This window comes from Oncorhynchus clarkii, chromosome 32 (assembly GCF_045791955.1).
Source record: "Oncorhynchus clarkii lewisi isolate Uvic-CL-2024 chromosome 32, UVic_Ocla_1.0, whole genome shotgun sequence".
Classification (NCBI taxonomy): Eukaryota; Metazoa; Chordata; class Actinopteri; order Salmoniformes; family Salmonidae; genus Oncorhynchus; species Oncorhynchus clarkii.
In genome coordinates, this window is record NC_092178.1 from 6402993 (window position 1) to 6428068 (window position 25076).

Below are 25076 nucleotides of genomic sequence, written 5' to 3' on the forward strand. Positions count from 1 at the left end.
GTGACCAATGAAATTTGATTTAATTTGAGTATAGAGCAGCAATTGAACACTTGGTAGTGTTTGAGACCTGTCTGTTTTTATTTACTGCAAGTGCAACATTTGTATAAAAACATTTGAAATAAAGGTTTTTGAAAGAGAATGACATATTTAGGTGGAGATTAAATTAGGAAAGTGTTCAACATTCCTCCTCGTTGGAGGAAAAAGCTTTAGAAATCAAGATACACTCAATGATTTGGAATGAGAACGATTTTCCCCCGAAATGGGACGTTATCCATCTTCACTCTGGCTCCGCATCTTAATGCTAATGTGTTATGGAGTGTGTGTGTGTGTGTGTGTGTGTGTGTGTGTGTGTGTGTGTGTGTGTGTGTGTGTGTGTGTGTGTGTGTGTGTGTGTGTGTGTGTGTGTGTGCGTGCGTGCGTGCGTGCGTGCGTGCGTGCGTGCGTGCGTGCGTGCGTGCGTGCGTGCGTGCGTGCGTGCGTGCGTGTGTGTGTGTGTGTGTACTTTGTCACAACAAGCTCAAGCAGAGAAGGTGCCAAAACCCAAGCTCATTACCGTTGATGAGTTGTCGGAATGTCGGTACAACTGCTGGGAACTGTGAAATATCACAAACTTCAAACCTCAAACTTAACTCTACTCCCGACTCTAGAAACCTCAAACCTACCTCTACTCTACTCTGACTCTAGAAACCTCAAACCTACCTCTACTCCGACTCTAGAAACCTCAAACCAACCTCTACTCTGACTCTAGAAACCTCAAACCTACCTCTGCTCTACTCTGACTCCAGAAACCTCAGACCTACCTCTACACTGACTCTAGAAACCTCAAACCTACCACTACTCTTACTCCAGAAACCTCAAACCTAACTCTACTCTGAATCTAGAAACCTCAAACCTACCTCTACTCCAACTCTAGAAACCTCAAACCTACCTCTAGTCTTCTCTGACTCTAGAAACCTCAAACCTACCTCTACTCTTCTCTGGCTCTAGAAACCTCAAACCTACCTCTACTCTGACTCTAGACACCTCAAACCTACCTCTACTCTGACTCCAGAAACCTCAAACTTAACTCTTCTCTGACTCTAGCTACGGTTTCCTAACGAGAACACGAGGAACACCAAAAGGAGTTCTGTCTCTTTCCTTCCCACTCATTCCTCTGTCTCATCGCCCTCTTTCTCATCTCTCGATCTCATCGCCCTCTTTCTCATCTCTCGATCTCATCTCTCGATCTCATCTCTCGATCTCATCTCTCAATCTCATCGCCCTCTTTCTCATCTCTCGCTCTCATCTCTCAATCTCATCTCTCAATCTCATCGCCCTCTTTCTCATCTCTCAATCTCATCTCTCAATCTCATCTCTCGATCTCATCTCTCGATCGCATCGCCCTCTTTCTCATCTCTCGATCTCATCTCTCGATCTCATCTCTCGATCTCATCTCTCGATCTCATCGCCCTCTTTCTCATCTCTCAGTCTCATCTCTCTCTTTCTCATCTCTCGATCTCATCTCTCAATCTCATCTCTCAATCTCATCGCCCTCTTTCTCATCTCTCAATCTCATCTCTCAATCTCATCTCTCGATCTCATCTCTCGATCTCATCGCCCTCTTTCTCATCGCCCTCTTTCTCATCTCTCGATCTCATCTCTCGATCTCATCTCTCGATCTCATCGCAATCTTTCTCATCTCTCAATCTCATCTCTCAATCTCATCGCCCTCTTTCTCATCTCTCGATCTCATCTCTCAATCTCATCTCTCAATCTCATCTCTCAATCGCATCGCCCTCTTTCTCATCTCTCGATCTCATCTCTCGATCTCATCTCTCGATCTCATCTCTCGATCTCATCTCTCGATCTCATCGCCCTCTTTCTCATCTCTCGATCTCATCTCTCAATCTCATCTCTCAATCTCATCTCTCGATCTCATCTCTCGATCTCATCTCTCGATCTCATCGCCCGTTCTCATCTCTCGATCTCATCTCTCGATCTCATCTCTCGATCTCATCTCTCGATCTCCTCTCTCGATCTCATCTCTCGATCTCATCGCCCGATCTCATCTCTCTTTCTCATCTCTCAATCTCATCTCTCAATCTCTCCTGTAATTCCCTGTCTATTGTTCTCCTGCTAATTAGCCCTACTGCGTGTGTGTGTGTAAAACCACTCTGAAACAACATCATTATCACACCCTGTTTGAAGTCTCCCCCCCCCTCCCTCTCCTCTACCTCATCTGTCTATTTCTCGTCTCTCGCTTCTCTCTCTCTTCTCCCTCATCGCTACTTCCTTGGCAGGTACAGAGAGAGAGAGTTTCTCCCTCATCGGTACTTCCTTGGCAGGCGCAGTGAGAGGGAGATTGAGTCGGGAGGAGAAGAAGACGTGAAGGGAGCGAGGGAAGAGGAGGAGAAAGAACAGAGAACAGAGAAGAGGAGAGGAGACAGGGCAATAGCGTTGGCTAGATTAGCATACCACACATGGCAAGGGTTGAGATTGGGTCTGTAGCAGATGTTGATTTGCATATTCAATAGTGGTTGGCCAGTGTATGGGTTGTGTGTGTGTTGGTGTGTTTGTGTGTGTGTTTGTATGTGTGTGTGTGTGTATGTGGCAGGGGAGAATGTGACCCAAAGTCATCTTTACTACATCCATGTTACTGGAACAGAGAGAAAGAGAGAGAGATAATATATATTTAGAGAGAGAGAGAGAGAAAGACAGAGCTATTGAAAAAGGCCGCCGTAGGCAGACCTGGCTCTCATGAGAAGACAGGCTATGTGCACACTGCCCACAAAATGAGGTGGAAACTGAGTCACACTTTCTATCCTCCTTCCAAATGTATGAACATATTAGATAAACATATTTCCCTCAGATTACACAGATCCACAAAGAAATGGAAAACAAACCCAATTTTGATAATATATCAGAATGATCCATATCTAGTGGGTGAAATACAACAGTGTGACATCACAGCAGCAAGATTTGTGACCTGTTGTCACAAGAAAAGGTCAACCAGGCCCCCATTAACATCGACGTGTCCACATCACATACAAACATTCATGGTCCAAACATACCAAGCCATTTGGGAAGAGGGCACGACAAAACCTTTTCCCCCTCAGGAGAATGAAAAGATATGTCATGGGTCCCCAGATCCTCAAAAAGTTATACAGCTGCACCATCGAGAGCATCCTGACCGGTTCCATCACCGCCTGGTATGGCATCTGCTCGGCATCCTACCGTAAGGCGCTACAGAGAGTAATGCGTGCGGCCAAGTACATCACTGGGGCAAAGCCTCCGGTCATCCAGGACCTCTATACCAAGCGGTGTCAGCGGAAAGGACCAATTTTTTTTGAAAGACTCAAGCCACCCAAGTCATAGACTGTTCACTCTGCTACCCCACGGCAAGAGGTACCGGAGCGTTAAGTCTAGGTCCAAAAGGCTCCAAAACAGCATAAGACTGCGGAAAAATTTATCAAATGGCTACAAGGACTATTTGCATTGACCCCCACCCTCAACCTTTTTTTTTACACCACTGCTACTCGCTGTTTGTTATCTATGTATAGTCACTTTAATAACTCTACCTACATGTACATGTTACCTCAATTAACTCAATTAACTGTACATGTTAACTCGACAAACCTGTAACCCCTGTATATAGCCTCATTACTAACCGGTACCCCCTGTATATAGCCTCATTACTAACCAGTGCCCCCTGCACATTGACTCTGTACCGGTACCCCCCTGTATATAGCCTCATTACTAACCAGTGCCCCCGCACATTGACTCTGTACCGGTACCCCCTGTATATAGCCTCATTACTAACCGGTACCCCCTGTATATAGCCTCATTACTAACCGGCACCCCCTGTATATAGCCTCATTACTAACCAGTGCCCCCTGCACATTGACTCTGTACCGGTACCACCTGTATATAGCCTCATTACTAACCGGTACCCCTTGTATATAGCCTCATTACTAACCGGTACCCCCTGTATATAGTCTCATTACTAACCGGTACCCCCTGTATTTAGCCTCATTACTAACCGGTGCCCCCTGCACATTGACTCTGTACCGGTACCACCTGTATATACCCTCATTACTAACCGGTACCCCCTGCACATTGACTCTGTACCGGTACCACCTGTATATAGCCTCATTACTAACCGGTACCCCCTGCACATTGACTCTGTACCGGTACCACCTGTATATAGCCTCATTACTAACCGGTGCCCCCTGCACATTGACTCTGGTTTAACCTCTTTATCCTACCCCCTCCTTTTTCGAACATTCTGTTAAAATTCGCGCAACTTTTCAGCGTCCTGCTACTCATGCCAGGAATATAGTATATGCATATGATTAGTATGTGTGGATAGAAAACACTCTGAAGTTTCTAAAACTGGTTAAATCACGGCTGTGACTATAACAGAGCGTGTGTTTCATCGAAAAGCGCAAGAAAAACTGCTCACTGAAATCTGAAAAAAGTATCCATGCGCCCATTTCATGGATTATTTAAAGGAAACCAAATTTAATATGGAGACGGATGCAATTCCTACAGCTTCCACACGATGTCACCAAAAAGGTCATTTTCATTGACAAAAATCCATTGAGACATTACGAATAGATCCTTGATTCCATCCAGCCTACCTCAATCGATTTTGGAAGATTGAAAAATGGACACTTTTCTTTTGTAGCTGCTATTGAATACAGATCGCCCAGTGATCAATTTGATCGCTTATTAACGTTTACAAATACCTAAAGTTGGGTTATAAAAGTAGGTTGAAGTTTTTTGTCAAAGAATATAGGCAACTTATATCATTTTTAAACATGACGTTGCGTGTTGGAAGAGAGCTTTTTTCGTGATGCAGACAGGCCATACAAATGGATATTTTGGGCATTCATGGACGGATTTAATCGGGAAAAATACCAATTTGTGATGTTTATGGGACATATAGGAGTGCCAACAAAGAATATCATCAAAGGTAATGAATGTTTTATATTTTATTTCTGCGTTTTGGGTAGCGCCGGCTAACGCAAAATCTGTTGTTTACGTGTCGTGCTGGTATTTTGGGGGGTGCATGCTATTAGATAATAGCTTCTCATGCTTTCTGCCGAAAAGTATTTTAAAAATCTGACTCGTTGGCTAGATTCACAACGAGTGCAGCTTTAATTCAATACCCTACATGTCTATTTTAATGAACGTTTGAGTTTTAACGAGTACATTTAGCATTTAGCGTAGCGCATTTGCATTTCCAGGTGCCTACTTGAGACGCAGACGTCTCAAGTAGGACCAAGAAGTTTTAAGAGGTTTTAAAATGTTTCAGGTTATATAACTGTTTGAAACATGCAATATCTTCTTTGTTGACAGTTGTTACTCTCCGGTGTTGTGATGAAACAAACTTATGTGTAGTTTCATTTATTCCGCCACTGTTGTCATGGCCTTATTGTATTGTATATCAGGCTGGGATATGAGCGAATAGGTTACAGAGCAAATATCACAATTATCACAACTAAGGTTGTAATATGGATGTTTTAAAGGCGGTGCTTCCTCCGTGATTTAACCCAGGCACCGCTGGGGTCCTCTGTGATGCGTTTGACCTTGTCCCTTGCCCATTTATCATAGAGGACCTGAAGCCCCCCAGCCCGCAAAGCTTGGATCCAAGGTTCACAGTCTGCCTGATGATACTTTTATTAACCAGAGGCCACTGACACCCCACCGTACCAGGCCACTGACAGCCCACCGTACCAGGCCACTGACAGCCCACCTTACCAGGCCACTGACAGCCCACCGTACCAGGCCACTGACAGGCCACTGACACCCCACTGTACCAGGCTACTGACACCCCACTGTACGAGGCCACTGACACCCCACTGTACCAGGCCACTGACAGCCTACCGTACCAGGCCACTGACAGCCTACCGTACCAGGCCACTGACAGCCTACCGTACCAGGCCACTGACAGCCCACTGTACCAGGCCACTGACAGCCCATCTTGCCAGGCCAATTACAGCTCACTGTACCAGGCCACAGACAACCCACCGTACCAGGCCACTGACGGCCCACTGTACTAGGAAACAGAATGTCAGCAAACTCTCCATTTGGCAGCTGCGGAAGTTAGACAGTATCCTGGTCTGAACATTCAGTTGTCTCAGTCTGGTGTACTAGTTAGACAGTATCCTGGTCTGAACATTCAGTTGTCTCAGTCTGGTGTATTAGTTAGACAGTATCCTGGTCTGAACATTCAGTTGTCTCAGTCTGGTGTATTAGTTAGACAGTATTCTGGTATTGACATTCAGTTGTCTCAGTCTGGTGTATTAGTTAGACAGTATCCTGGTCTGAACATTCAGTTGTCTCAGTCTGGTGTAGTAGTTAGACAGTATTCTGGTGTTGACATTCAGTTGTCTCAGTCTGGTGTAGTAGTTAGACAGTATCCTGGTCTGAACATTCAGTTGTCTCAGTCTGGTGTATTAGTTAGACAGTATCCTGGTCTGAACATTCAGTTGTCTCAGTCTGGTGTATTAGTTAGACAGTATCCTGGTCTGAACATTCAGTTGTCTCAGTCTGGTGTATTAGTTAGACAGTATTCTGGTGTTGACATTCAGTTGTCTCAGTCTGGTGTATTAGTTAGACAGTATCCTGGTGATATTCAGTTGTCTCAGTCTGGTGTACTAGTTAGACAGTATCCTGGTCTGAACATTCAGTTGTCTCAGTCTGGTGTATTAGTTAGACAGTATCCTGGTCTGAACATTCAGTTGTCTCAGTCTGGTGTATTAGTTAGACAGTATCCTGGTCTGAACATTCAGTTGTCTCAGTCTGGTGTAGTAGTTAGACAGTATTCTGGTGTTGACATTCAGTTGTCTCAGTCTGTGCAGGAGGTCCATTCATTGTTGGCATGTTTTATTGATGTTCTGAGTGTTGGCATTAAAAGAGAGTGTTCTGTCCATGACGGTTCTCAAGCACTTAAAACTCCTCACTCTCTCTACCTTTTCACCACCCAGGACTAGGTGGCTCACTGGGTCTCCCTTCCTCTGGAAATCAATGATCAGTTGTTCTGTTTTGATGATTTTGATTGTGAGGTAGTTTGTTAATGCACCAGTAATGATTCACAAACCTTGTTTACTTCTGTTTGGAAATGCAGTGTCATCTGAGAGGTGGATACAGGCGGTGTCATCTGAGAGGTGGATACAGGCGGTGTCATATGAGAGGTGGATACAGGCGGTGTCATCTGAGGGGTGGATACAGGCGGTGTCATCTGAGAGGTGGATACAGGCGGTGTCATCTGAGAGGTGGATACAGGCGGTGTCATATGAGAGGTGGATACAGGCGGTGTCATATGAGAGGTGGATACAGGCGGTGTCATCTGAGGGGTGGATACAGGCGGTGTCATCTGAGAGGTGGATACAGACGGTGTCATCTGAGAGGTGGATACAGGTGGTGTCATCTGAGAGGTGGATAAGGGCGGTGTCATCTGAGAGGTGGATACAGGCGGTGTCATCTGAGAGGTGGATAAAGGCGGTGTCATCTGCATATCCTTTTATTAAGGGACCCTTTTTTTAATTTTCCTGCCTAAAATGACATACCCAAATCTTTTCTGCCTGTAGCTCAGGACCTGAAGCAAGGATATGCATGTTATTGATATTATTTGAAAGGAAACACTGTGATATGAACATAGGAGAATATAACACATTTGAGAAAAGACAGTTGAGAATATAACACAATAGATATGGTGAAAGATAATACAAATAAAACAGCAGGGGTTCAAATTGTAGAACCCAGTTCCTATATTTGAATATAAAAATGGATTTTATCAAACAAAACTATACTAAATTTTTATCTCAGGGACCATCAGGATGACAAATCAGAGAAAGATTATTGAATGTAAGTACATTATTTACCTTCAGAGGTGAATGGATCAAACCAGTTGGCGTGATAAAAGGTTTGTGTTGTTGGTCTCTTCAAACTGTAGAATGTTATTTTTTTCACTGTAATATCTATTGTATATTGGACAGTGCAGTTAGATTAACAAGAATTGAAGCTTTCTGCGCATGTAAGACATGTCTGTGTCCTGGAAAGTTGGATGTTACTAACAACGTCATTCTAGTCACATTAGCGCATGTTAGCAACAACCGTCCCGGTTTAGGGACACCGATCCCGTAGAGGATATTTCACTGCCAAGCAGTCCCCGTCTGAGCCACTCAGGTCATTGGTGTACGTTTAGAATAACCCTGGAGAGATGACAGTTCCTTGGGGGGAACCGGAAGATGTACACCAGTGGAGGCTCCTCAGAGGAAAAAGGGGAGGACCATCCTCCTCAGTGAATTTTGTAAAAAGAAAAATTGTGAAATATAAAAAAGTTCTCCTTTTTAGATAAAAGTATTCTAAATATGTTGACTTGACCAAATATTTTATTAAAACACACACTCCAATGAAGGTCTACAGTATCCTCAACAGCACTCTTTAAGGTAGCATCATGGTGTAGCTGGAGGACAGCTAGTTTCCGTCCTCCTCTGGGTACATTGACTTCAATACAAAACCTAGGAGACTCTTGGTTCTCACCCCGTTCCATAGACTTACATAGTAATTATGACAACTTCCGGAGGACGTCCTCCAACCCATCAGAGATTTGCAGCATGAACTGACATGTTGTCCACCCAATCAAAGGATCAGAGAATTAAACAGACTGTTGATTGTGGTGTGTGAAATGTTGTCCCACTTCTCTTCAATTGCTGTGCAAAGTTGCTGGATATTGGCAGGAACTGGAACACACTGTCGTACACGTCAACCCAGAGCATCCCAAATATGCTCAATGGGTGGTGACATGTCTGGTGAGTATGCAGGCCATGGAAAAACTGGTACATTTTCAGCTTCCAGGAATTGTGTATAGTTCCTTGCGCCATGCATTATCATGCTGGAACCGGAGGTGATGATGACGGATGAATAGAAACGAAGATGGGCCTCAGGATCTCGTCACGCTATCTCTTTGCATTCAAATTGCCATCGATAATTTAATTTTGCCTTCATTGTCTGTAGCTTATTCATTGCCTGCCCATAGCATAACCCCGTCGCCGCCATGGGGCACTCTGTTCACAACGTTGACATCGGCACATGCTGTTTGCTATCTGCCTGGTACAGTTCTCCAGCATGAAAGTGGCCATCAAAGGTGAGAGTTTGCCCACTGAAGTAGGTTACGACGCTGAACTGTCGTTAGGTCAATACCCTGGTGAGGACAACAAGCATGCAGGTGAGCTTCCCTGAGATGGTTTCTGACAATTTGTGCAGAAATTCTTTGGGTTGTGCAAACCCACAGATATATTAGCTGTCTGGGTGGCTGGTCTCAGACCATCCCGCAAGTGATGTATTCGGATGTGGAGGTCCTGCGTGGTTACATGTGGTCCGCGGTTGTGAGGCCGGTTGGACATACTGATAAATTCTCTAAAACAATATTGGAGGCGGCTTATGGTAGAGAAATTAACATTCAATTCTCTGGCAACACCTCTGGTGGACATTCCTGCAGTGCTCTGAGAGGGAGCGGTTATCAGAGTTAAGAAGATGTGAGCTCATCTGAGTATTCCTTCAGACGCTATCCCTTGATGTTGTCTGGTCCGGGTTATTTGTTGAAGACCTGTCTCCCCTCCTCATCTGCATGGCATCTCTCTCTCTCTCTCTCTCTCTCTCTCTCTCTCTCTCTGTGTCTCTCTGTCTTTCTCTCTGTGTCTCTCTGTCTCTCTCTCTCTCTCTCTCTCTCTCTCTCTCTCTCTCTCTCTCTCTCTCTCTCTCTCTCTGTGTCTCTCTGTATCTCTCTCTCTCTCTGTGTCTCTCTCTCTGTCTCTCTCTCTCTGTCCCTCTCTCTCTCTCTGTCTCTCTGTGTCTCTCTGTGTCTCTCTCTCTCTCTCTCATCATGGGGAACATATATTAAACATTGCCAAAGCAAGTGAAGTAGATAATAAACAATAAAAATGAACTGTTAACATCTCTTACTGTCATCTTTTGTCTCTCTCTCTGTCTGTCTACACACACACACAAACACACACACACACACGCACACACGCACACACACACACACACACGCACACACACACACAAACACAGTCACCATTGCTGATCTATTACATAGTTTTGATTCAACGGTGTGACCAAGACACTATCCACTATATATTGGTAAGGTCATACTTAACATGGCACAATCATATTGTGTACATACCAGATTAGCTACCTTCTAATGAACTGTAATTGTTGATTTGATTTCATTATTAATGACGTACTGTGACGTTGAGGGAGCTAGGTAGATTTCCTCTATTATACCTAATGTAAACTGTGCACGTGTACATTACATTTTTTATCTAGCTGTTTTCCCTCCCTCTCTCTTTCTCTTTCTAGGCCAGACACATACAGACAGTGTATGATCCCTGCAGGCGAAATCCATCCTCTGTAAGGTCCAATCTCCCAGCCCTACAAGCCAAGGAAGAGCAGCGGAGGAGAGGAGAGGAATACTTTATTTTATACATACAGTCTACCCATCCAAATGGAGTCTTCTAAAGGAGAGATATTAAAGACAGCTGACAAGATGGAGTCCTCTAAAGGAGATAGATTAAAGACAGTTGACAAGATGGAGTCCTCTAAAGGAGATAGATTAAAGACAGTTGACAAGATGGAGTCCTCTAAAGGAGGTAGATTAAAGACAGCTGACAAGATGGAGTCCTGTAAAGGAGATAGATTAAAGACAGTTGACAAGATGGAGTCCTCTAAAGGAGGTAGATTAAAGACAGCTGACAAGATGGAGTCCTCTAAAGGAGATAGATTAAAGACAGCTGACAAGATGGAGTCCTCTAAAGGAGTTAAATTAAGACAGTTGACAAGATGGAGTCCTCTAAAGGAGTTAAATTAAACGCAGTTGACAAGATGGAGTCCTCTAAATGAGTTAAATTAAAGACAGCTGACAAGATGGAGTCTGTGAACTCTTCATCTTAATTAGCAACATGTCACATGAACTTACAGGTGTGTGTGTGTGTGTGTGTGTGTGCATGCTTGTGTGTGTGTGTGCATGCTTGTGTGTGTGTGTGTGTGTGCATGCGTTTGAGTGTTTGTGCGTGTGTGTGTGTGTGTGCGTGCGTGCGTGCGTGCGTATCTGTGTCTGTCATTCCACATGCTACGACCTCCCAGGGAGACCCAGGGACAGATGGAACCAACGTCTACAAATCTCTTTAAGTATGTCCTAAATCACACCCTTTTCCCTACTTTCTGGTTAAAAGTGGAGCCCCAGGTAAGGAATAGGATGCGGTACGGGATGCACTTCTTGTGCCAGGTCTCAGCTCTACAACATTAGAACAAAGAGCCTGGCGCTCAGTAGGGAATACGACCCCGTCAAAGGCCCTGCATATCCACTATAATACACTCACTATGTCTCACTGACATGTTCTGTAGAGATCATTTTACTCATTGTCATTGTGCTTCTTTTTCAAGAGACACACACATGTACACACACCAAAATTAACCTCACCTCAAAATAAACCTCATCAAAATTTCATCCCAAATGGAACCCTGTTCTTAGTGCATAGGGTATAGGGAATAGGTTGCCATTTGGGATTTAAGACTGATCCCACTGGGCATTCCTCCTTATTAATGATAAGGGTTGCAGTCAGTTCCAACCTAATTTCCCCAGTAAAGAGTGGAATTACAGAGGCATTAATTTACCTTTTGATCCCCCAGCTATGATCCACTGTCCCCTTCTAAGCTTTCTTCCTCCCTCTTCTGGGCAGAATACAAATGAGAGAGAGAGAGAGAGAGAGAGAGAGAGAGAGAGAGAGAGAGAGAGAGAGAGAGAGAGAGAGAGACGCAGATCTGTGACCTTTTACCACAAGAAAAGGTCAACCACTGAAGAACAAACACCATTGTAAATACAACCCATATTTATGCTTATTTTCCCTTTTGTACATTAACCATTTGTACATCTTTACTACACTGTATATATGTATATATATATAAATAATATGACATTTGTAATGTATTTATTCTTTTGAAACTTCCGTATGTGTAATGTTTACTGTTAATTTGTATTGTTTATTTCACTTTATATGTTATCTACCTCACTTGCTTCGGCAATGTTAACACATGTTTCCCATGCCAATAAAGCCCCTTGAATTGATAGGCAGTCAGTGAATTCCATTTTGATTTTGATGTTTTGAAAAGTTTTGACATGTGTCTTGGTAAGTGTGTTTTTATCAGCCAGGTCACCCGCGATACAAGTCAGTGTTCGACGTTCATTCATGTCTGAGCACGTCGGGAGATGACGTGGAAACCGGCCACTAGGGGGCAACACTGAGCGCTGTTACCTTCAAGTAGGTTTCTGTTTTAGGGCATTGTGGATCGGGATGGTAAGCATCTGCCACTGATTTTAGCTTATTACCATAAACCTTACTCTAACCATTCAGAGCTAATGCCGACATTTCACCTTCAACTTAGAAATTTTGACATTTGGAACAACTTCGTGTTGTTCAGGAAACATAGACTAATTTTACCGTGAGACTGTAAGAGATGGGAGGTTTTATTGTGGTCTCTCCCACTCTCAACAACATTTCCACAAACACACACACACACACGTACACACACACGTACACACACACGTAGACACACACACACACATACACACACACACATACACACATACACACACTAACACATACACACACAAACACATGCACACTTACACACACTTTACTCTGTCTGCTCATAAACTACAAACTAGCTTTTACTTACTGTTTATAAACCAGTTATATCATGTTTATAAACCAGTTATATCATGTATATAAACCACTTGTGTAATGCTTATAAACCAGTTATATCATGTATAGAAACCACTTATGTAATGCTTATTAACCAGTAATATCATGTATATTAACCACTTATGTAATGCTTATAAACCAGTAATATCATGTATATTAACCACTTATGTAATGCTTATAAAACAGTTATATAATACTTATAAACCAGTAATATCATGTTTATAAACCAGTAATGTAATGCTTATAAACCAGTTATATCATGTTTATAAACCTGTTATATGATGCTTATAAAGTATTTAGTGGTTCAACTGAGTCTTGAGGACACTTCATCCCCCTCTTCCCCCTTCCCCCCCCCCCTTCTTCCCCCTCCCCCTTCTTCCCCCTCCCCCCCTTCTTCCCCCTTCCCTTCCTCCCCCGCCTTCTTCCCCCTTCCCTTCCTCCCCCCTCTTCCCCCTTCCTTGCCGCTCTTCCTCACCCCTCTCCCCCTTCCTCCCCCTCAATCTAAATGTTTAATTATAGGGACTGATGAAGACCCCTCAATCTAAATGTTTAATTATAGGGACTGATGAAGACCCCTCAATCTAAATGTTTAATTATAGGGACTGATGAAGACCCCTCAATCTAAATGTTTAATTATAGGGACTGATGAAGACCCCTCAATCTAAATGTTTAATTATAGGGACTGATGAAGAGCCCTCAATCTAAATGTTTAATTATAGGGACTAATGAAGAGCCCTCAATCTAAATGTTTAATTATAGGGACTGATGAAGACCCCTCAATCTAAATGTTTAATTATAGGGACTGATGAAGACCCCTCAATCTAAATGTTTAATTATAGGGACTGATGAAGACCCCTCAATCTAAATGTTTAATTGTAGGGACTGATGAAGACCCCTCAATCTAAATGTTTAATTATAGGGACTGATGAAGACCCCTCAATCTAAATGTTTAATTATAGGGACTGATGAAGACCCCTCAATCTAAATGTTTAATTATAGGGACTGATGAAGACCCCTCAATCTAAATGTTTAATTATAGGGACTGATGAAGACCCCTCAATCTAAATGTTTAATTATAGGGACTGATGAAGACCCCTCAATCTAAATGTTTAATTATAGGGACTGATGAAGAACCCTCAATCTAAATGTGTAATTATAGGGACTGATGAAGACCCCTCAATCTAAATGTTTAATTATAGGGACTGATGAAGAGCCCTCAATCTAAATGTTTAATTATAGGGACTGATGAAGAGCCCTCAATCTAAATGTTTAATTATAGGGACTGATGAAGACCCCTCAATCTAAATGTTTAATTATAGGGACTGATGAAGACCCCTCAATCTAAATGTTTAATTATAGGGACTGATGATTGAGGGGTCTATCATCAGTCCCTATAATTAAACATTTAGATTGAGGGGTCTTCATCAGTCTCTATAATTAAACATTTAGATTGAGGGGTCTATCTAAATGTTTAATTATAGAGACTGATGAAGACCCCTCAATCTAAATGTTTAATTATAGGGACTGATGAAGACCCCTCAATCTAAATGTTTAATTATAGGGACTGATGAAGACCCCTCAATCTAAATGTTTAATTATAGGGACTGATGAAGACCCCTCAATCTAAATGTTTAATTATAGGGACTGATGAAGACCCCTCAATCTAAATGTTTAATTATAGGGACTGATGAAGACCCCTCAATCTAAATGTTTAATTATAGGGACTGATGAAGACCCCTCAATCTAAATGTTTAATTATAGGGACTGATGAAGACCCCTCAATCTAAATGTTTAATTATAGGGACTGATGAAGACCCCTCAATCTAAATGTTTAATTATAGGGACTGATGAAGACCCCTCAATCTAAATGTTTAATTATAGGGACTGATGAAGACCCCTCAATCTAAATGTTTAATTATAGGGACTGATGAAGACCCCTCAATCTAAATGTTTAATTATAGGGACTGATGAAGACCCCTCAATCTAAATGTTTAATTATAGGGACTGATGAAGACCCCGCAATCTAAATGTTTAATTATAGGGACTGATGAAGACCCCTCAATCTAAATGTTTAATTATAGGGACTGATGAAGACCCCTCAATCTAAATGTTTAATTATAGGGACTGATGAAGACCCCTCAATCTAAATGTTTAATTATAGGGACTGATGAAGACCCCTCAATCTAAATGTTTAATTATAGGGACTGATGAAGACCCCTCAATCTAAATGTTTAATTATAGGGACTGATGAAGACCCCTCAATCTAAATGTTTAATTATAGGGACTGATGAAGACCCCTCAATCTAAATGTTTAATTATAGGGACTGATGAAGACCCCTCAATCTAAATGTTTAATTATAGGGACTGATGAAGACCCCTCTTCAAACAGACCAATTAAGTCACCAACTACACCCAATGTCTTGTTTTCCTGTTCTTCAATTTCAAGAATTTTCTCAAAAAATAAACATAAATATGATTCTAGCAAGTCTTTGTTGCTTTGCCATACAGCTCAGATAGAGAGGGGAGGGGGGGTTCCCCTGTTGATTGTGTTGCTTTGCCTTACAGCTCAGATAGAGAGGGGAGGAGGGGTTCCCCTGTTGATTGTGTTGCCATACAGCTCAGATAGAGAGGGGGGAGGGGTTCCCCTGTTGATTGTGTTGCCTTACAGCTCAGATAGAGAGGGGAGGAGTGGTTTCCCTGTTGATTGTGTTGCCATACAGCTCAGATAGAGAGGGGGGAGGGGTTCCCCTGTTGATTGTGTTGCCATACAGCTCAGATAGAGAGGGGGGAGGGGTTACCCTGTTGATTGTGTTGCCTTACAGCTCAGATAGAGAGGGGAGGAGGGGTTCCCCTGTTGATTGTGTTGCCATACAGCTCAGATAGAGAGGGGGGGAGGGGTTCCCCTGTTGATTGTGTTGCCTTACAGCTCAGATAGAGAGGGGAGGAGGGGTTCCCCTGTTGATTGTGTTGCCATACAGCTCAGATAGAGAGGGGAGGAGGGGTTCCCCTGTTGATTGTGTTGCCTTACAGCTCAGATAGAGAGGGGAGGAGGGGTTCCCCTGTTGATTGTGTTGCCTTACAGCTCAGATAGAGAGGGGAGGAGGGGTTCCCCTGTTGATTGTGTTGCTTTGTCTTTACAGCTCTGATGGAGAGGGGAGGAGGGGTTCCCCTGTTGATTGTGTTGCCTTACAGCTCAGATAGAGAGGGGAGGAGGGGTTCCCCTGTTGATTGTGTTGCCATACAGCTCAGATAGAGAGGGGAGGAGGGGTTCCCCTGTTTATTGTGTTGCCTTACAGCTCAGATAGAGAGGGGAGGAGGGGTTCCCCTGTTGATTGTGTTGCTTTGCCTTACAGCTCAGATAGAGAGGGGAGGAGGGGATCCCCTGTTGATTGTGTTGCCTTACAGCTCAGATAGAGAGGGGAGGAGGGGTTCCCCTGTTGATTGTGTTGCCATACAGCTCAGATAGAGAGGGGAGGAGGGGTTCCCCTGTTGATTGTGTTGCCATACAGCTCAGATAGAGAGGGGAGGAGGGGTTCCCCTGTTGATTGTGTTGCTTTGTCTTTACAGCTCTGCGCACGCGCATGTGAGAGAGAGAGAGAAAACAGGGTGGCACAGGATTATGTTGATTCTGAGAACTGAGCTCATCCTTGTACCGTTGACACAAAGCTGAGATTTCCTCATAAAATGTCCACAGTATGTTTCTCCTGTTCAGAAAACAGTTCACCAGTTCCTAGCGTGGAAACATGTAAGTTCCAGACATGCATTTGTTGAAATATCAACATCCTGTGTTACAGCAAATACACACTATACCCATTTTAGTAACAGGAACGTCAGCAGAGTGATGTCACAGTATGCTTCAAGTTATATCAATACGACGCGAGTCCTTCAGTTTTAATACATTGTTCAGAAACGTGTTTAATAAGGGTCACTGGGCTGTATTGGCAACCACTTTCCTTTGATGCAAAAGTTCCCATCTCCTGGCACCACATGCAGATCACAATATGGGGGCTGCGGATTTGCCCGAAGGCGTCTGTTTTCTGTCTCCTGACCCCCCTCAGGGCCACTCAGTCGTAAAAAAAAACAAGAAAGGAAGAGGTGGGAGAGGGCGGTGTGGAGTGCAGTAAAGATTGCATCACCTGTCGATCTGTTGGAGCGGTATGCGAATTGAAGTGGGTCCAGGGTATCTGAGCAATGACCAGCCCTTCAAAGCATTACATGGCTACAGAGTGCTACGGGCGGTAGTCATTTAGACAGGTTACCTTGGCTTTGTTGGTCTGCTTGAAACATGTAGGTATTACAGACTGAGTCAAGGAGAGATTGAAACTGTCAGGGAAGCCAGTTCAAATCAAATCAATTGATTGCCAGCTGGTCAGCGCATTCTCATAGTACGCGTCCTGGTAATCCATCTGAACCCGCGGCCTTTTGAACTTTGACCTGTTTAAGGAAAGCGAGATAACATAATCGTCCAGAACAGCGGGTGCTCTCATGCATGGTTCAGTGTTGCTTGCCTTGAAGAGAGCATAGAAGGAATTTAGCTCGTCTGGTAGGCTTTGCGATACAGGGCAGCTCGCAGCTTTGTTTACCTTTGTGATCCATGACAGTTTGCAAGTCCTGCCACATCCGATGAGCATCAGAGCCAACGTAGTAGTATTATATCTTAGTCCTGTATTGACACTTTGCCTGTTTGATGAATTGTCGGAGGTCGTAGCCGGATTTCTTTTAAGCGTCCAGATTAGTCTCCCGCTCCTTGAAAGCGGCATTTCTAATCAAATCAATGCGCCGAATATCCGCCGAATACAACAGGTGTAGACCTATCCGTAAAATAACTACTTACAAGCCCTTAACCTACAATGCAGTTCAAGAAAAAGTTAAGAAAATATTTACCAAATAAACTAAAGTAACAAATGATCAAAAGTAACACAATAAAATAATAATAACGAGGATATATACAGGGGGTACCGGTACCGAGTATGTGTGGGGGTACAGGTTAGTCTATGTAACTTGTACATGTAGGCAGGAGTAAAGTGAATATGCATAGATAATAAACAGCGATGAAGCCTGTAGCATCATCTGTCCACTTCCGTATTGAGAGAGTCACTGGTACTTCCTGCTTTAGTTTTTGCTTGTAAGCAGGAATCAGGAGGATAGAATTATGGTCAGATTTGCTACATGGAGGGTGAGGGAAAGCTTTGTATGCATCTCTGTGTGTGGAGTAAAGGTGGTCCAGAGTTTTCTTTCCTCACTCTGGCTGCACTAAACAAATGTAAGTTTGACCGGATTTAAAGTCCCCGGCCACTAGGAGCGTCGCTTCTGGATGAGCATTTTCTTGTTTGCGTGTGGCCTGATACAGCTCGTTAAGTGTGGTCTTAGTGCCAGCATTGGTTTGTGGTGATGAATTGACAGCTACGAATAATATAGATGAGAAGTCTCTTGGTAGATAGTGTGGTCTACAGCTTATCGTACGGTACTCTATCTCAGGTGAGCAAAACCTTGAGACTTCTTTAATATTAGAGATCGCGCACCAGCTGTTATTGACAAATAGACACACACCCCCACCCCTCGTCTTACCAGACGTAGCTTCTCCGTCTTTCCGATGCATTTCCGCCAGCTCTATATTATCCGTGTCGTCGTTCGGCCACGACTCGGTGAAACATAAGAATACAGTTTTTTATGTCCCGTTAGTAGGATGATAATAAGGATAATCTTGATCATCCATTTGGTTTTCCAATGACGTGGGTCAATAGAACGGATCGGATTTACTCGCCTACAAATTCTCAGAAGGCAACCTGACCTCCGCTTTCTCTCCGTCTTTTTCTAAACGCAAATGACGGGGATTTGGGTCCCGTTTCCGAGAAAGCAGTATATCCTTTGTGTCGGACTCGTTAAGCTCTAGCCTTTAGCTCAGTGGGGATGTTGCCTGTAATCCATGGCTTCTGGTTGGGATATGTACGTACTGTCACTGTGGTGTAAGAGAGAAAGAGGGAGAGAGAGAAGGAGAGAGAGACAGTGAAAGACAGAAGGACAGAGAGAGGGAGTGAGAGAGAGAAAAGAGAGTAAGATAACAAGAGAGTGACAAAGAGAGGTCTGTATCAAACAGCCTCTCTATATGCAGCTCTTACAAAGGCCTCACAACAGGTGCCTGGGGCTTTCAATTTTCACAGAGAGGAAAGGAGCAGAGAGCAACGAGAAGGGGGGGTAGTGAGAGGGAGGAGAAAGAAAGACAAGAGAGAAAGAGAAGAGGGGGAAAGAATGATAGAGATGGAGAAGAGAGAGAGGAGTAAGAATAGATTAGAGAAGAGAGGGGGGAGATAGAGAATAGATTAAAGAAGAGAGGGAGGAGAGAGAGAACATCTGTGTGAGTCAAGGACAAAAATACAACAAATCAAAATGTATTTGTATAGCCCTTCTTACATCAGCTGATATCTCAAAGCGCTGTACAGAAACCAAGCCTAAAACCCCAAACAGCAAGCAATGCAGGTGTAGAAGCACGGTGGCTAGGAAAAACTCCCTAGAAAGGGCAAAACCTAGGAAGAAACCTAGAGAGGAACCAGGCTATGAGGGGTGGCCAGTCCTCTTCTGGCTGTGCCGGGTGGAGATTATAACAGAACATGGCCAAGATGTTCAAATGTTCATAAATGACCAGCAGTGTCAAATAATAATAATCCCAGTGGTTGTAGAGGGTGCAACAGGTCAGCAACTCAGGAGAAAATGTCAGTTGGCTTTTCATTGCCGAGCATTCAGAGTATCTCTACCGCTCCTGCTGTCTCTAGAGAGTTGAAAACAGCAGGTCTGGGACAGGTAGCACGTCCGGTGAACAGGTCAGGGTTCCAAGGCCGCAGGCAGAACAGTTGAAACTGGAGCAGCAGCATGGCCAGGTGGACTGGGGACAGCAAGGAGTCATCATGCCAGGTAGTCCTGAGGCATGGTCCTAGGGCTCAGGTCCTCCGAGAGAGAGAAAGAAAGAGAGAAAGAAAAAGAAAGAAAGAAAGAAAGAAAGAAAGAAAGAAAGAAAGAAAGAGAGAATTAGAGAGAGCATACTTAAATTCAAACAGGACACCGGATAAGACAGGAGAAGTACTCCAGATATAGCAGACTGACCCTAGCCCTTCGACACAAACTACTGCAGCATAAATACTGGAGGCTGAGACAGGGGGGGTCAGGAGACACTGTGGCCCCATCTGATGATACCCTCGGACAGGGCCAAGCAGGCAGGATATAAACCCACCCACTTTGCCAAAGCACAGCCCCCACACCACTAAAGGGATATCTTCAACCACCAACTTACCATCCTGAGACAAGGCAAAGTATAACCCACAAAGATCTCCACCACGGCACAACCCAAGGGGGGCGCCAACCCAGACAGGAAGATCACGTCAGTGACTCAACACACTCAAGTGACGCACCCATCCTAGGGACGGCATGGAAGAGCACCAGTAAGCCAGTGACTCAGCCCCTGTAATAGGGTCAGAGGCAGAGAATCCCAGTGGAAAGAGGGGAACCGGCCAGGCAGAGACAGCAAGGGCGGTTTGTTGCTCCAGAGCCTTTCCATTCACCTTCACACTCCTGGGCCAGACTATAATCAATCATATGACCCACTGAAGAGATGAGTCTTCAGTAAAGACTTAAAGGTTGAGACTGAGTCTGTGTCTCTCACATGGGTAGGCAGACCATTCAATAAAAATGGAGCTCTATCGGAGAAAGCCCTGCCTCCAGCTGTTTGCTTAGAAATTCTAGGGACAATTAGGAGGCCTGCGTCTTGTGACCGTAGGGTACGTGTAGGTATGTACGGCAGGACCAAATCAGAGAGATAGGTAGGAGAAAGCCCATGTAATGCTTTGTAGGTTAGCAGTAAAACCTTGAAATCAGCCCTTGCCTTGACAGGAAGCCAGTGTAGAGAGGCTAGCACTGGAGTAATATGATCATTTTTTGGGATTCTAGTCAGAATTCTAGCAGCCGTATTTAGCACTAACTGAAATGTATCTAGTGCTTTATCCGGGTAGCCGGAAAGTAGAGCATTGCAGTAGTCTAACCTAGAAGTGACAAATGCATGGATTAATTTTTCTGCATCATTTTTGGACAGAAAGTTACTGATTTTTGCAATGTTACGTAGATGGAAAGAAGCTGTATTGGAAACAGTCTTGATATGATCGTCAAAAGAGATATCAGGGTCCAGAGTAACGCCGAGGTCCTTCACAGTTTTATTTGAGATGACTGTACAACCATCAAGATTTATTGTCAGATTCAACAGAAAATCTCTTTGTTTCTTGGGACCTAGAACAAGCATCTCTGTTTTGAGTTTAAAAGTAGAAAGTTTGCAGCCATCCACTTCCTTATGTCTGAAAATAACAATACATACTTTTGGGGGGGAATACTTTTCACAAAAAAAGACAGAAAGGGCAATAGAGAGACACTCGGGTACACAACGACCCCCACCAAAGTGAACCCCTCCGATTGCAAACACGTCTACCAGTGTCCTCTGTTTTCATCCCTCAGTCTTCTCTACCAGTGTCCTCTGTTTTCATCCCTCAGTCTTCTCTATCAGTGTCCTCTGTTTTCATCCCTCAGTCTTCTCTACCAGTGTCCTCTGTTTTCATCCCTCAGTCTTCTCTACCAGTGTCCTCTGTTTTCATCCCTCAGTCTACTCTACCAGTGTCCTCTGTTTTCATCCCTCAGTCTTCTCTACCAGTGTCCTTTGTTTTCATCCCTCAGTCTTCTCTACCAGTGTCCTCTGTTTTCATCCCTCAGTCTTCTCTACCAGTGTCCTCTGTTTTCATCCCTCAGTCTTCTCTACCAGTGTCCTCTGTTTTCATCCCTCAGTCTTCTCTACCAGTGTCCTCTGTTTTCATCCCTCAGTCTTCTCTACCAGTGTCTTCTTATTTCATCCCTCAGTCTTCTCTACCAGTGTCCTCTGTTTTCATCCCTCAGTCTTCTCTACCAGTGTCCTCTGTTTTCATCCCTCAGTCTTCTCTACCAGTGTCCTCTGTTTTCATCCCTCAGTCTTCTCTACCAGTGTCCTCTGTTTTCATCCCTCAGTCTTCTCTACCAGTGTCCTCTGTTTTCATCCCTCAGTCTTCTCTACCAGTGTCCTCTGTTTTCATCCCTCAGTCTTCTCTACCAGTGTCCTCTGTTTTCATCCCTCAGTCTTCTCTACCAGTGTCCTCTGTTTTCATCCCTCAGTCTTCTCCACCAGTGTCCTCTGTTTTCATCCCTCAGTCTTCTCTACCAGTGTCCTCTGTTTTCATCCCTCAGTCTTCTCTACCAGTGTCCTCTGTTTTCATCCCTCAGTCTTCTCTACCAGTGTCCTCTGTTTTCATCCCTCAGTCTTCTCTACCAGTGTCCTCTGTTTTCATCCCTCAGTCTTCTCTACCAGTGTCCTCTGTTTTCATCCCTCAGTCTTCTCTACCAGTGTCCTCTGTTTTCATCCCTCAGTCTTCTCTACCAGTGTCCTCTGTTTTCATCCCTCAGTCTTCTCTACCAGTGTCCTCTGTTTTCATCCCTCAGTCTTCTCCACCAGTGTCCTCTGTTTTCATCCCTCAGTCTTCTCTACCAGTGTCCTCTGTTTTCATCGCTCAGTCGTCTCTACCAGTGTCCTCTGTTTTCATCCTTCAGTCTTCTCTACCAGTGTCCTCTGTTTTCATCCCTCAGTCTTCTCTACCAGTGTCCTCTGTTTTCATCCCTCAGTCTTCTCTATCAGTGTCCTCTGTTTTCATCCCTCAGTCTTCTCTACCAGTGTCCTCTGTTTTCATCCCTCAGTCTTCTCTACCAGTGTCCTCTGTTTTCATCCCTCAGTCTACTCTACCAGTGTCCTCTGTTTTCATCCCTCAGTCTTCTCTACCAGTGTCCTTTGTTTTCATCCCTCAGTCTTCTCTACCAGTGTCCTCTGTTTTCATCCCTCAGTCTTCTCTACCAGTGTCCTCTGTTTTCATCCCTCAGTCTTCTCTACCAGTGTCCTCTGTTTTCATCCCTCAGTCTTCTCTACCAGTGTCCTCTGTTTTCATCCCTCAGTCTTCTCTACCAGTGTCTTCTTATTTCATCCCTCAGTCTTCTCTACCAGTGTCCTCTGTTTTCATCCCTCAGTCTTCTCTACCAGTGTCCTCTGTTTTCATCCCTCAGTCTTCTCTACCAGTGTCCTCTGTTTTCATCCCTCAGTCTTCTCTACCAGTGTCCTCTGTTTTCATCCCTCAGTCTTCTCTACCAGTGTCCTCTGTTTTCATCCCTCAGTCTTCTCTACCAGTGTCCTCTGTTTTCATCCCTCAGTCTTCTCTACCAGTGTCCTCTGTTTTCATCCCTCAGTCTTCTCTACCAGTGTCCTCTGTTTTCATCCCTCAGTCTTCTCCACCAGTGTCCTCTGTTTTCATCCCTCAGTCTTCTCTACCAGTGTCCTCTGTTTTCATCGCTCAGTCGTCTCTACCAGTGTCCTCTGTTTTCATCCTTCAGTCTTCTCTACCAGTGTCCTCTGTTTTCATCCCTCAGTCTTCTCTACCAGTGTCCTCTGTTTTCATCCCTCAGTCTTCTCTACCAGTGTCCTCTGTTTTCATCCCTCAGTCTTCTCTACCAGTGTCCTCTGTTTTCATCCCTAAGTCTTCTCTACCAGTGTCCTCTGTTTTCATCCCTCAGTCTTCTCCACCAGTCTCCTGTGTTTTCATCCCTCAGTCTTCTCCATGGAATTGACTAATAATATCACAGTGTGCATTCAATGGCACCATTTTCCCTGTGGACCCTGGTCAAAGGCAGTGCACTATATAGCTGACAGAGTGCCTTCTGGGACAAGGACATGGTCTGGATGATTACGATACAGTACATTTTTTGTGGTGTCGCCTTCATTAGAATTCCTGTGTTGCAGCCTAAGTCTGTCTCCTGTCTCTGGTGGCTTGGCCTAAAATAAAACACAAACATGGCCTAAAAAACCCACAAACATGTCCTAACAAAACACACAAACATGGCCTAACAAACACACAAACATGCCCTAACAAACATGGCCTAACAAAAACACAAACATGGCCTAACAAACTAAAAAACATGTCCTAACAAAACACACAAACATGGCCTAACAAACACACAAACATGGCCTAACAAACATGGCCTAACAAACACACAAACATGGCCTAACAAACATGGCCTAACAAACTCACTAACATTGGCCTAACAAAACACACAAACATGGCCTAACAAAACACACAAACGTGTCCTAACAAAACACACAAACATGTTCTAACAAAACACACAAACGTGTCCTAACAAAACACACAAACGTGTTCTAACAAAACACACAAACATGTCCTAACAAACATGGGCGCAAATGCACAAACACTCATGGGCATGTGCACCACATAAGCACACACACATTTACCCCCTAACCGCCCCACCCACATATTCACACAAACAGATTCACAGAGAATACTGCATAATTCATTGTAATATAGCAAATGATGTTTGGTTCTGTGGTTCTGCCAGCAACACTATAATAACAGACCTAATGCACTAGCTGACAAATCTGTAACACTCCAGATGTAAGACATGATCTCACCCAGCCTAATTACACTCCATCAATAACAGGAGAGAGAGATATAGAGAGAGAGAGGTAGAGAGAGAGAGAGGTAGAGAGAAGTAGAGCGAGAGGTAGAGGTAGAGGTAGAGAGAGACAGAGAGGTATAGAGAGAGAGAGAGAGAGATATAGAGAGAGGTAGAGGTAGAGAGGTAGAGGTAGAGAGAGGTGGAGGTAGAGAGGTAGAGAGAGGTAGAGAGAGAGAGCGGTAGAGGTAGAGAGAGAGAGAGGTAGAGAGAAAGGTAGAGGTAGAGTGAGGTGGAGGTAGAGGTAGAGAGAGGTAGAGGTAGAGAGAGGTAGAGGTAGAGGTAGAGAGGTAGAGAGAGGTAGAGAGAAAGTTAGAGGTAGAGTTCGAGAGAGGTAGAGTTTGAGAGAGGTAGAGAGAGAGGTAGAGGTAGAGAGAGAGAGAGAGCGAGGTAGAGGTATAGAGAGAGAGGTAGAGGTAGAGAGAGGTAGAGAGAGAAAGGTAGACAGAGAGGTAGAGGTAGAGAGAGAAAGGTAGAGGTAGAGGTAGAGAGAGGTAGAGAGAGAAAGGTAGAGAGAGAGAGAAAGGTAGCGGAAGAGAGAGAGGAAGAGGTAGAGAGAGAAAGGTAGCGGTAGAGAGAGAGGTAGAGGTAGAGGTAGAGAGGTAGAGAGAGGTAGAGAGAAAGTAAGAGGTAGAGTTCGAGAGAGGTAGAGTTCGAGAGAGGTAGAGTTCGAGAGAGGTAGAGTTCGAGAGAGGTAGAGGTTGAGAGAGAGAGTTCGAGAGAGGTAGAGAGAGAGAGAGAGGTAGAGAGAGA